Genomic DNA, 11,603 nt, shown 5'->3' on the forward strand with positions numbered 1-11,603 from the left:
AATTAAAGCACCAATCGTTTTGCCATGGTTAGCTATAAATTGCTTCATGAAATCAACTAGAGTCTTTAAAACTGTCTCCTTACTATCCTCTAGAGTTCTTTTTTCTTTTATGCTTTTTTCCCTTATTATTGACATTAGAAGATGAGCTTATAGTATTTTTACTTTATTGTTGGCTTTTATCCATGATTTATACTATGAGAAGCTCCACTAGGTCCATGAGCATTTTTTGCTTCTCCAAAGGCTACATCAAGTTAATATCCAACATCTTCTACTTCTTTTTAATCGTCAACATCAGTAGGAAATCTCAAACTCATGTCATTAGAAACTCCCCGACCTTCACTATTTTCAATTTTCCTCAACAGCATCTTGTGGCCCTTCTGCAAACTCTTATGTTGTTGCTCTATATGTTTCAAATATTTCATTCCAATCCTCAAACATTAGTCATGTTTTATTTTGCATTCCTTTGGCATTTGGATTAATCTATAAATAAATTAGTGATCAAGTAATATATTCAATGAACTGAAAATTAATTCTAAGAAACTAACATATTTGATGATCTGAAAATAATTTTTTTATTACCTTAAAAAAGTTATCCCATTTTTTTTGGATCAACTATAATTCTTCCTTCACCATATTGAAAGCCCAATGCATTTTGGCTTTTAAATAAAGCTATAGTTGTATAATCTCTCTTTCACGCTTTCAGCTTAGAAGTGATATGTGGTGCAAATTTTAATCAACTGTTAGGATGGATTCTCAATAAATGATGACTAATTTCATCAAGTATCTATTTCTAAAAGTTTCATTATCGGCTTTTCAATCTTTAGCACATGAATCTTTTAAACTATTAATAAAACTGTGTTCTTCTTCTAGTGTTCATGTTCTTTGCACTGAGGTCTTGATCTCCTTGACGTTTTCGATACTTGGTCAGAAGGGGCTGTGTGATTATTCATTTATGATCTTGTGGGAAAATTGATCAAGTAAAAAAATAAAAAGAAGTGAACTTAATAGTTTTTCAAATTCATATAAAAAGCTAGCAAAATACATGTGTTTATAGTAGTAACTACACAATATATAATCTATCTAAAATCAAAGAATTAAAAATATAAACAAAAAGAAAGAGAAAGAAAAGCTTTTTTATTAAAAAGTTTCCGATCCAAAGTTTTTGAGAAGCCTTCACAAGTTAGCAAATGAGGAAGTTTAGCATGTCCCTTATTTGTGTTGGTTACCAAAATTGAGTCTCCTCCCTGTTTCAGTGTATAATATACCTATAAATCTTCTAAAGAATCTATTTTGGCATAATATAACTTAAAACAACACAAAAGAGTACAATACAACATAAACATATTAACGTAAATAAAATAATTTTAGTTGATTAAAGTAAAGTTCACTTTTTTTTTTATCATGTAAAGTAAAGTTAGCTATTAAGACCATGGGATAGGAATCTGGTAGGACCTGTATGTGTTTATTTAAATTAGCTTGGTTCCAGTTCAAATCTATTTCAAATCTAATGATAATTTCGATTTTGGTTTTTTCACCCGAAATCACCTGATCTTTTCACTCATCTATTGCGGCGTAGCACGACTTGGGTGCGGTGAGGTTGAAAATGGTCAAAATCGTTTATATCTCGCTAAAACTACATTTGCAATGTAAGAGAATACTAATAATTTTTGAGTTTCAGCAAATAAAAAAAGTACAAACCAAAATCTGAACCCAAACAATTATTAATCAACAAACAGAAATAGAAAATTTAAAAACCCTCTCGATACCTTATTGGAACTTTGTAACTAGTGACCAGTTTTCCATTGCGTCAACCTTTTCCTAGTGCACGAAGCTCCAATGAGAAAAGTGTTAGTGCTTTATCATTGGGTCAATAATGCTGATAGTAGGCTATAATTATGTAGTTTAGCTACTATTTGCACTCTAACTTAGCTGCACTTTATTGATATTAAAATATTAAATAATAACAAATTGCTCTAATTAAGAACTTTATGCTTTGCAGGAGCAATTCCGGGCTATGAGGACGTTAAAGAGTGTTTTGGAGCTAATATGGAGCATTGAAGGCCAATTGGAGGTTAGCGCGTTTAAAAAGAAGAAAGAAAAAATGCTGCAGAAAATCCTCCAGGTGCGCGGTCTATGCGTGGCCATGCACTGGGCCACGCATGTCAGGCAGAAACTGGCCAAAGTGCGCGGTCGATGCGCGGCCGCGCACGTGCTTCCGAGAAAAATCGTCCAAGGCCAATTTTGTAATTTGAGAGGCGACTAACCTTGACCTATATGAAGCACAGCTTGCCCAAAAAGAGAGTATCTCTGTTTTTAGAAGAACTTTGGAGGCAAGAACACAAAAAGAGCAAGACGGAGAATTCTCCTACGAGTTTTTAATCTTCATCTTCTTAATTCCATTGTTGGTTATGACTTTTTATATTGTAATCATGCATAGTAGTATGAGTAGCTAAACTCGTCATCTAGGGTTGATGGAACCAATTGTTGGATGAAGTTTTGATTACTTTTTGATATAATTAAGGCGTTTTTACTCTATAATTGTTCAACTATGTGTTTCTTGTGATTAATTGAAAGGGCCCTTGATTAATTCTGTCTAGTTGTCTAGTGTTGCTTGAGAAAGAATACTTGATTAGATTGTTGTTGAACAACGCCACTTTCGAGTAAGTTAAGAGATTAATTACTTGAATTTAAAAGCGGGATTAGAGATAACGAAGCTTTGGTGTGATATTTATGAGTTGTACAAATTGTCAACTAGAGTAGTTCGAGAGAATGCTTCTAGTAAATTATCGTAATTGATCGAGAGATAAGTATGGTAAGCAAGAACTCATCATCTTTATAGAGTGTTACGGCGAGATTATAGCTAACGTGTCAGGAATTAATCCGACAATTGGGAAAATTAATAACCCTAGATTCTTTTACTCTTGAATTCAACTTCATTCTTGTTTATTGATAGTTTTTATTGTCATTTTTCCTTAGTTAAATAATTTTTGTTAATTATTAAATAAAATCTTGAACTCTGAAAATTGTCTAAGTTTATCATTAGCGATACTAAAAGTTGTAGCAAATAGGTTAGTTCCCTGTGAGATTCAACTCCGGACTCTTGAACCGGATTATTTTTGCAGCGATCGCTTAGTCCTTTTTATAAGGTATAGTTGGGCGTGATCAAATTTTGGCGCCGTTGCCGGGGAACTAACGGTGTTATTTATTACAACTTGAAAAAATTGCTAGGATTTTTAGTTTAGATCAATTTTCTGTGGTGTTAAAAATATTTCCATTGAAATTCTCACGTTTGAACTCTTCTGTGACTCAGGTGCATGCATAGAAGCTCCTTGAGAACTGATGAACTTTTTGAAGGACTCTCAGATCCCGAGAAATCATTCAGGGCATAAATCGGGCTAACAAGAAGGGCAAACAGCTAAAACAAGACTAACAATTCGAAATTGAAATGAACGACGTCGAGAACGTCAACGAGAACAATAGGAATGATCGAGTTAACCCAAACATCGGAGTGGTAGCACCTCTTGTGCCGGAAGCTGCTCTATATGATTGGGCGCAACCAACTGCTGATAACCTGGCCACCGCAATTGCAGTCCCTCCGATACAAGCGGAGACGTTTCAGATTACCAACAACATGTTGCACTTGTTGCAAAATAAAGGGTTGTTCTCCGGGTCGTACATCGAAGACCCACAACAACATCTGAAGAACTTTCTATCAATTTGTGTCACTCAAAGACAACCGAATGTGACTCTTGAACAATCAGATTATTACTGTTCCCATTCTCAGTGACTAGGAGGCTCAAACTTGATTGAATTTGCTCCCAATAAACACCATTGCTACTTGGGAGGAACTAGTCAAGCAGTTCTTAAACAAGTTCGATCCACCCAACAAAACTGCGAGGCAAATTGATGAGATATTGCAATTCAGGCAGAAACTGACTAAAACTTTGCAGGAAACCTGGGAGAGGTTTAAGGGTATGCTAGTGAAGTGTCCACACCATGGCATTCCAGATCAGATACTAGGACAGAGATTCTATATGGGTTTGGCTGACGGTCTGAAGGCCAATGTAGATGCTTCAGCTGGGGGTGCATTCTTGAGCAAAACATTCACAGAGTGCAAGATTCTTCTTGACAAGATGGCTCAAAATTCAGGCTGGATGACGAGAGATACAACACTCACTCCAATAGTAATTCTGTTGCTCTTGACCCAAACAATACAAATTCAGAAAACATAGCCACTCTCATGACCCAGATGAGCTTATTGACAAAGAAAATTGATGAGATGGGTACGAAACAGGTGCACATTGTTGATACGTCAAATGGAGACCTATGCACTCCATGCATAAATCAGTCATATATTTGCTCGTGGAGTGGAGAGAATGATAACCAGGGCTTCAGAGAAGACATGAATTACGTCAATAATTTTGGGGGTCAGAGGCAAGGTGGACAGCAATGGGGACCTCAAAATCAGCAGTACAGACCAACCCAGCAACAATACAATACCATTCCAAGGGGAGCACGACCACAAGGCCAAGTCATGCCTTATCAAAGGCAGCAGGGCTACAATCAGCAGCACCAACAATAGTTGGCTTACCAACCGCCTCATCAACAGCAGGACAGTAATATGATAGAAATCAAGGGCATGCTGCAACAACTCATTGGGACAAATGGAAAGATACAAGAAAAGTTAGCTACACATGATTTGGCTATTAAAGGCATTGAAACTCAATTAGGCTAGTTATCTATGGCCTTGAACAATCTCCCACAAGGAACGTTGCCTGCAGACACAAACATCAATCCAAAGGAGCAGAACCCAAATCAGCTAATGGCAGTGAGTCTCAGGAATGGAAGGGATTTAGACAGAGAGAAAGAAGTTGCTCAATCTAGGAGAAACGCAGTGCCAATTACTCCAGTGACATTAGAGACCGACGAGTCAACGGAGCTCACAGATGTTTTAATTAAACATGCACAAGTGGACAAAGGCAAGGAGAAGGAATTTGAACAACTCCCAGAACAGGTAGTGGAAAGGGCTCCTAATAAAGAAAAGGCACCGAGCAATGGGTAGAAGCTAACTCCTGCACCATTCCCTCAAAGGTTGGCAAAGCAAAAGAAAGATGATCAATACAGGAAATTCATGGAAATGCTTAGACAAATTCAATTGAATATTCTGCTGATGGATGCTTTGAGGGAAATGCCAGGCTATGCAAAAATGATGAAGGATCTGATGTATCGAAAATTTAACTTCCAGGACCTGTCTACTGTAACTCTAACTCAAACTTGCAGCGCGGTAGTGACAAGACCTATGGCTCAAAAATTGTCTGATCCCGGCAGTTTCACTATCCCATGCACAATTGGAAGTTATGTTTTTGCTAAAGCATTGTGTGACTTAGAAGCCAGTATCAACTTGATACCTTTGGCAATCTACACAAAATTAGGCATTGGCAGAGCTAGACCGACCTCAATGTTGTTGTAACTGGCAGATCGCACAGTCAAAAGGCCGATAAGAATTCTAGATGATGTGCTCGTCCAAGTGGGGAAATTTATATTTCCTGCCATCTTCGTTATTCTTGACTGTCAAGTTGACGAAGAAATACCAATAATTTTGGGGAGGCTGTTCTTAGCCACTGGGAGAGCATTGATCGACTGTGAGACTGGAGAGTTAAAAATGAGGTTGAATAATGAGGAAATAATATTCAATGTTCAACAATCTATGAGGAGGCCCAGCGAATTTGCAAATTGTTCACTAGTAGAGGCGGTGGATGTAATACTACAAGAGGAGGATGAGACCCTTAATGCAAGAGATCAGTTAGAAGCTTGTATGATGAATTTGGAAGATGTGGATGGTGAAGAGTTGGCAGAGTGGGTCATGGCTCTCGAAGGTCAAGGGTTCTGGAAAAGGGAACCCTAGTTCAAGCCACTACACTTAGAAGAAAGGGAAACACCACCTGCGAAGCCATCAATAGAGGAGCCACCACAGTTGGACCTGAAACCGCTTCCAGCTCACCTCAGGTACGCTTTCTTAGGGCCTAACTTTACTTTACCTGCTATTATCTTATCCAGTTTGTTAGTTGTATAGGTAGAACAACTCATACATGTGTTACAGGAATGTAAGATTGCTATTGGTTGGATCATGGCAGATATAAAATGTATCAACCCGGCCTTTTGCATGCACAAGATTCTCTTGGAAGAAGGGCACAAACCTTCCAGAGAATATCAAAGAAGGCTGAACCCAAACATGAAAGAAGTGGTGAAGAAAGAAGTGATCAAGTGGTTAGATGCGGGTATCATCTTCCCCATCTCTGACAGTAACTGGGTCAACCCAGTTCAGTGTGTGCCAAAGAAGGGTGGAATGACGGTCGTGCAAAATGAGAATAACGAGTTGATATCGACTCGTACAGTCACGGGTTGGCGAATTTGCATGGATTATAGAAAACTGAACACAGCCATCTGGAAAGACCATTTCCCCCTTGCCATTCATTGACCAAATGTTGGATAGGTTGGCTGGGCGGTCTCACTTTTGCTTTTTGGATGGATATTTGGGGTACAATCAGATCTCAATAGCCCCTGAAGATAGAGAGAAAACATCTTTTACTTGTCTGTATGGCATCTTTGCCTTTCGGAGAATGGCGTTTGGCCTGTGCAATGCACCGGCTACATTTCAGAGGTGTATGTTATCCATTTTCACTGATATGGTGGAGGATATTATGGAAGTCTTTATGGATGATTTCTCAGTGGTGGGGGATTCATTCGAAGATTGTCTTCACAATTTAAGAAGAGCGTTAAAAGGTGTGTGGAGACAAATTTAGTGCTGAATTGGGAGAAGTGCCATTTTATGGTACAAGAAGGTATAGTGTCGGGGCATCGAGCGTCCAGTAAAGGCATTGAGGTCGACCATGCTAAGGTTGACGTGATTGAGAAGTTGCCACCACCCACTCCGGTCAAGGCAGTGAAAAGTTTCCTTGGGCATGCCGGATTCTACAGGCGATTTATAAAAGATTTCTCAAAAATTGCTAACCCATTATGTAAACTCCTTGAAAAGGATCATCCCTTTGTGTTCTCTAATGATTGCAGGTTGGCATTTGAGGAGCTGAAGAAGAGACTGGTGACTGCACCAATCATTGTTGCACCCAACTGGGAGCAACCGTTTGAGCTCATGTGTGACACGAGTGACTATGCTATATGAGCAGCCCTGGGGTAGCGAAAGGACAAGCCGGTGCACCCAATTTACTATGCAAGCAGAACGCTAAGCAGTGCACAATTCAATTATACCGTGACTGAGAAAGAGATGTTGGTTGTGGTGTTTGCATTCGACAAATTCAGGTCTTATTTGATTGGTTCAAAAGTGATTGTTTATACTAACCATGCAGCACTTAGGTACTTGATAGAAAAGAAGGAGTCAAAGCCACACTTGATCCATTGGGTTCTGTTGCTACAGGAATTCGATTTGGAGATCCGTGATAGGAAAAGGGACAGATAACCAAGTGGCAGACCACCTTTCAAGGTTGGAGGGAGCTAAAAAGAAAGTAGATGTTGAAGATATAACTGAGACATTCCCGGATGAACAATTACTAGTGGCAATGGAGGAGACGCCATGGTATACTGATATTGCTAATTATTTGGCAAGCGGTATTATACCTTATGAACTCTCTTTGATTCAAAAAAAAAAAGTTCTTTCGCGATTGTCGGTCTTATTACTGGGATGAACCTTTACTTTTTAAAATATGTGTAGATAACATGATCCGGAGGTATATCCCCGAGAAAGATCAATCTTCTGTTTTGCAGGCTTGCCATGCTTCACCATATGGTGGGCACTTTGGAGGAATTCGGACAGCGACGAAGGTGTTGGAGTCGGGTTTATATTGGCCGACTTTATTCAAGAATGCCCATGCTTAGGTAAAAAGTTATGATGAGTGCCAAAGAACAGGCAACATATCTCGCCGTCACGAGATGCCAATGGCTACAATTCAAGAGGTGGAAGTATTTGACATGTGGGGGATTGATTTTATGGGACCATTTGTCAGCTCGTATGGTAACAAGTACATATTTGTAGCAGTTGACTATGTCTCCAAATGGGTTGAAGTTGTGGCCCTTCCAACAAATGATGCCAAAGGAGTGACAGGCTTTCTAAAGAAAAATATTTTCACACGTTTTGGCACTCCGAGAGCTATAATCAGTGATGGTGGAACCCATTTTTGTAATAGAGCGTTCGCAAGGCTGTTAGAAAAGTATGGAGTTCGCCATAAGGTTGCCACACCTTACCACCCACAAACGAGCGAGCAAGTGGAAGTGTCCAACAGGGAAATCAAAAGTATCTTGACCAAAATAGTGAATGCGACAAGGACTGATTGGGCAAAGAAGTTGGATGATACATTATGGGTGTACCGCACAACATTTAAAACTCCAATTGGTATGTCTCCATACAAGTTGGTGTTTGGAAAAGCATGCCATCTTCCGGTGGAGCTTGAGCATAAAGCCTTATGGGCACTACGGCAGTTGAAATTGAATATGGAAATCACATGCACAAGTAGAGTCACAGAGCTACATGAACTCGAGGAATTTCGGTTCCATGCATTCGAGAATACAAGATTGTACAAAGAAAGTATGAAGATGATGCATGATAAGTACATTCTAGATCGGAACTTCAAACCCGGAGATCTAGTGTTGTTATACAACTCGAGATTAAGATTATTTTCGGGTAAGCTAAAATCTAAATGGTCAGGACCATTTAGAGTTGTGCAAGTGTTCTCAAATGGAGCAATAGAAATTGAGTCCGAAGATGGAACGAATAGGTTTAAAGTGAATGGGCAAAGGTTGAAACACTGCCTTGGAATGGTTGAAGAAAAATGGGAGAAAGTTGTGATGTCTTTGGAAGAACCCCAATATATGAGTGAAGTGCAATCATGAAAGCCTGTGTCGTGCCACGACGTTAAATCAGGCGCTTCCTAGGAGGCAACCCATGGTTTTGTTGTAATTCGTCGTGCCGCGACGTTAAATCAGGCGCTTCTTGGGAGGCAACCCAATATTTTTTCTTTGTTCTTATTTTTCGTATTTGATTTTAAATGGTGAAAGTATTGACAGGTCTATTAGTGTGCAGGGATGAAATTTTGCGCGACGGAAGGACTCGGGGTGAAGAAATCCATCCAGAGATAGTTAAAAAGTGGCTAAAAGGGAGAAATTTCGAAGGACAAACGTGCACGGCCGCGCACTTTCGGACCCCTACTGTTGCACATGCACGGCCGCGCACTGACCGCGCATGGACCGCGCATTTTTCGACCTCCACTTCCCCATGTGCGTGGCCGCACACTGACCACGCACGGACCGCGCACTAGGCGCCGTTTTTAGGTTATTTCATTAGTTAATTTTATTTTTTTATTTTTTTCCCTTTCTTTTCTTTTCATTAGTTTTTTTTTTCTCCCTTTCTAATAACCCCCCCCCCCCCATTCCTCCCTTAAAATCTGAATAAAAACAAAACAAACCCTCCTCTCTCACAACAAACACACGCCCAAAACCCTCCCTTCTTCCCAATTTCAAAAGCAAAAATTTACCTCTATTTCCTCCTCTTCCCTATTCAATCACTCCCCAATCTCTATTCCTCACAAGCTTCTTTAGGTAAGTGCCATGGCTTCTATTTTCCTTTTTCTTCAGTTTGTTTTTTAGTTTTTCCAATTTTTTTCTTTTCTTCTTCTCTTTTAATTGTATGGTAGTAGAAGTCATTGTTGTTCTTTTCTTTGCTTTGTATTACTAAGTATACTTGTTGGTATGTGAGGATAGTGGAATTTTATCTTATTGGGTTGGATTAGACATTGTTAAGAGTGTGGTGGAATTGAGGTATAATTGGGTGTTTGGGAAATTTGGGGTGAATTTGCACATCAAGTGTTTGTTTAAATGCCACAGTGAGTTCATGAATGTAATTTATGACCAATTGTGTGGGTGAAGTCTGAGTAACCGCTATTGGTTCACACATCTCGCCTTGTACTGATAGTAGTATTTGTTTTGTAGGTACTATGACACCCTCAAAGAAAAGACGAACCACATGCGCCTCTTCTAGTGGTCATGCAAGCTCGTCCCGGGCACGGGCCTCAACCAATGCACCTCAGTTTGATAGCACAAGATTTATATCAAGCTCAGCCCAGGAACGTTTTAGTCAGAAAGCTCCTAAGAAGCCCATACCGAAACGGGGTATTGATAGGGGGTCCCTACAGATTGATTGCCCCAATATGTATCAGGAGTTGGCTCGACGCATGCTGGATATTTTCTTTGAAGAACCTGAGGAGGCCAACTTGATGGTTGTACGAGAGTTCTACGCGAACTGCTCTGAACATGAGGACCATATTTGCATTGTGCGACAAAAGAGTGTTGATGCATCGATAGACACCATTAGGAGGGCGTATCGGCTGCCAGTATTTGGTGGGGAGGAGGACTATTATGATAAGTATAGGCGAGAACCAATCTCCTGGAACCTGTTTTTCAGAACAATCTATGTGCCAAACAAAGACATAGTGTGGGTTACGCCGGGGCGGAAGTTTCACTCGGCCTCACTCACCTTTGAAGGGAAGTGTTGGCTTCATATCATCAATAGCCGCTTGCTGCCTTCCTCCAACACCACTGAGGTGAACGGTCCCAGAGCTGCATTGATCTGGTGCTTCATGAATGGCCACGATTTTGATGTGGCTAAGGTTATTCACGATGAGATGTTCATCAGTTGTCCAGTGCAGAGGTATGGGTTCTTCTTCCCTTCACTAGTCACTAGATTATGCCGGGCAGCACGGGTGCCGGAGAACAAGAACGTGGATGGAAGAGTGATAAAAGAACCAAATTTCCGGGCAGATAAAGTGACCATTGGGAAGGATCCTGTGGTACCTAGCAGAGCTAATAGTAATGAGTCTGATGTGCCAGAGGAGGGAGATGAAGGGCAGGCTGAGGTTGAGAGAACATCTGTGGTCAGATGGGATACGCGGATGACAGCCCTAGAACATGAAATGGCAGGGTTACGCACTTCTGTCACGAATTTGGGGACTCGAGTTGATGCACTGGCCACCCAAAATGCAAAATCTGAGAAGAAGATCATGGCTTGGCTGCGTGCGCTAGGGAGGGCGTGCCATATCGACCCCGGCACTGTCTCGGATCAGGATTGATGTACCAGGAAAATTTCCTTTACCTCACATTTTTTTATTTGTGTGGCATGGGGACATGCCACCATTTTAAGTGTAGGGTGGGGATATTTTGTATGTATGTTGTATGTATAAAGTTATGTAGAGTAGTGTAGTTTCGTTAGTTAACTGAATAAAAAAAAAAATCAAAAGTTTCGATTTGTCCTGACGATGGATATCATTTGACGGGTTTCTTGAGGGATTCAAGTCGAAGAAAAAAAAACACAAAAAGATTTTCTTTTGTTAGGAGTGTATCAATTCCCCTTTGGTTTTTCTTTGAGCCACGGTTCTTTTTCAAGGATTTTGTTTGAACCGGGTTAGTTTTTTAATTTTTTTTTTAAGTTAGGAACCCTTGGGCTATGGGCTGAATTGGAAATAGGATCTCTTAACTTCGTTATGCCTTGAATATAGTGGGTACTTTAGTATGATGCTTAGGCTCAATTGTTGATTCTTGTA

The sequence above is a fragment of the Nicotiana tomentosiformis genome, chromosome 7 (genome assembly GCF_000390325.3).
Source record: "Nicotiana tomentosiformis chromosome 7, ASM39032v3, whole genome shotgun sequence".
In the NCBI taxonomy this organism is placed as follows: domain Eukaryota; kingdom Viridiplantae; phylum Streptophyta; class Magnoliopsida; order Solanales; family Solanaceae; genus Nicotiana; species Nicotiana tomentosiformis.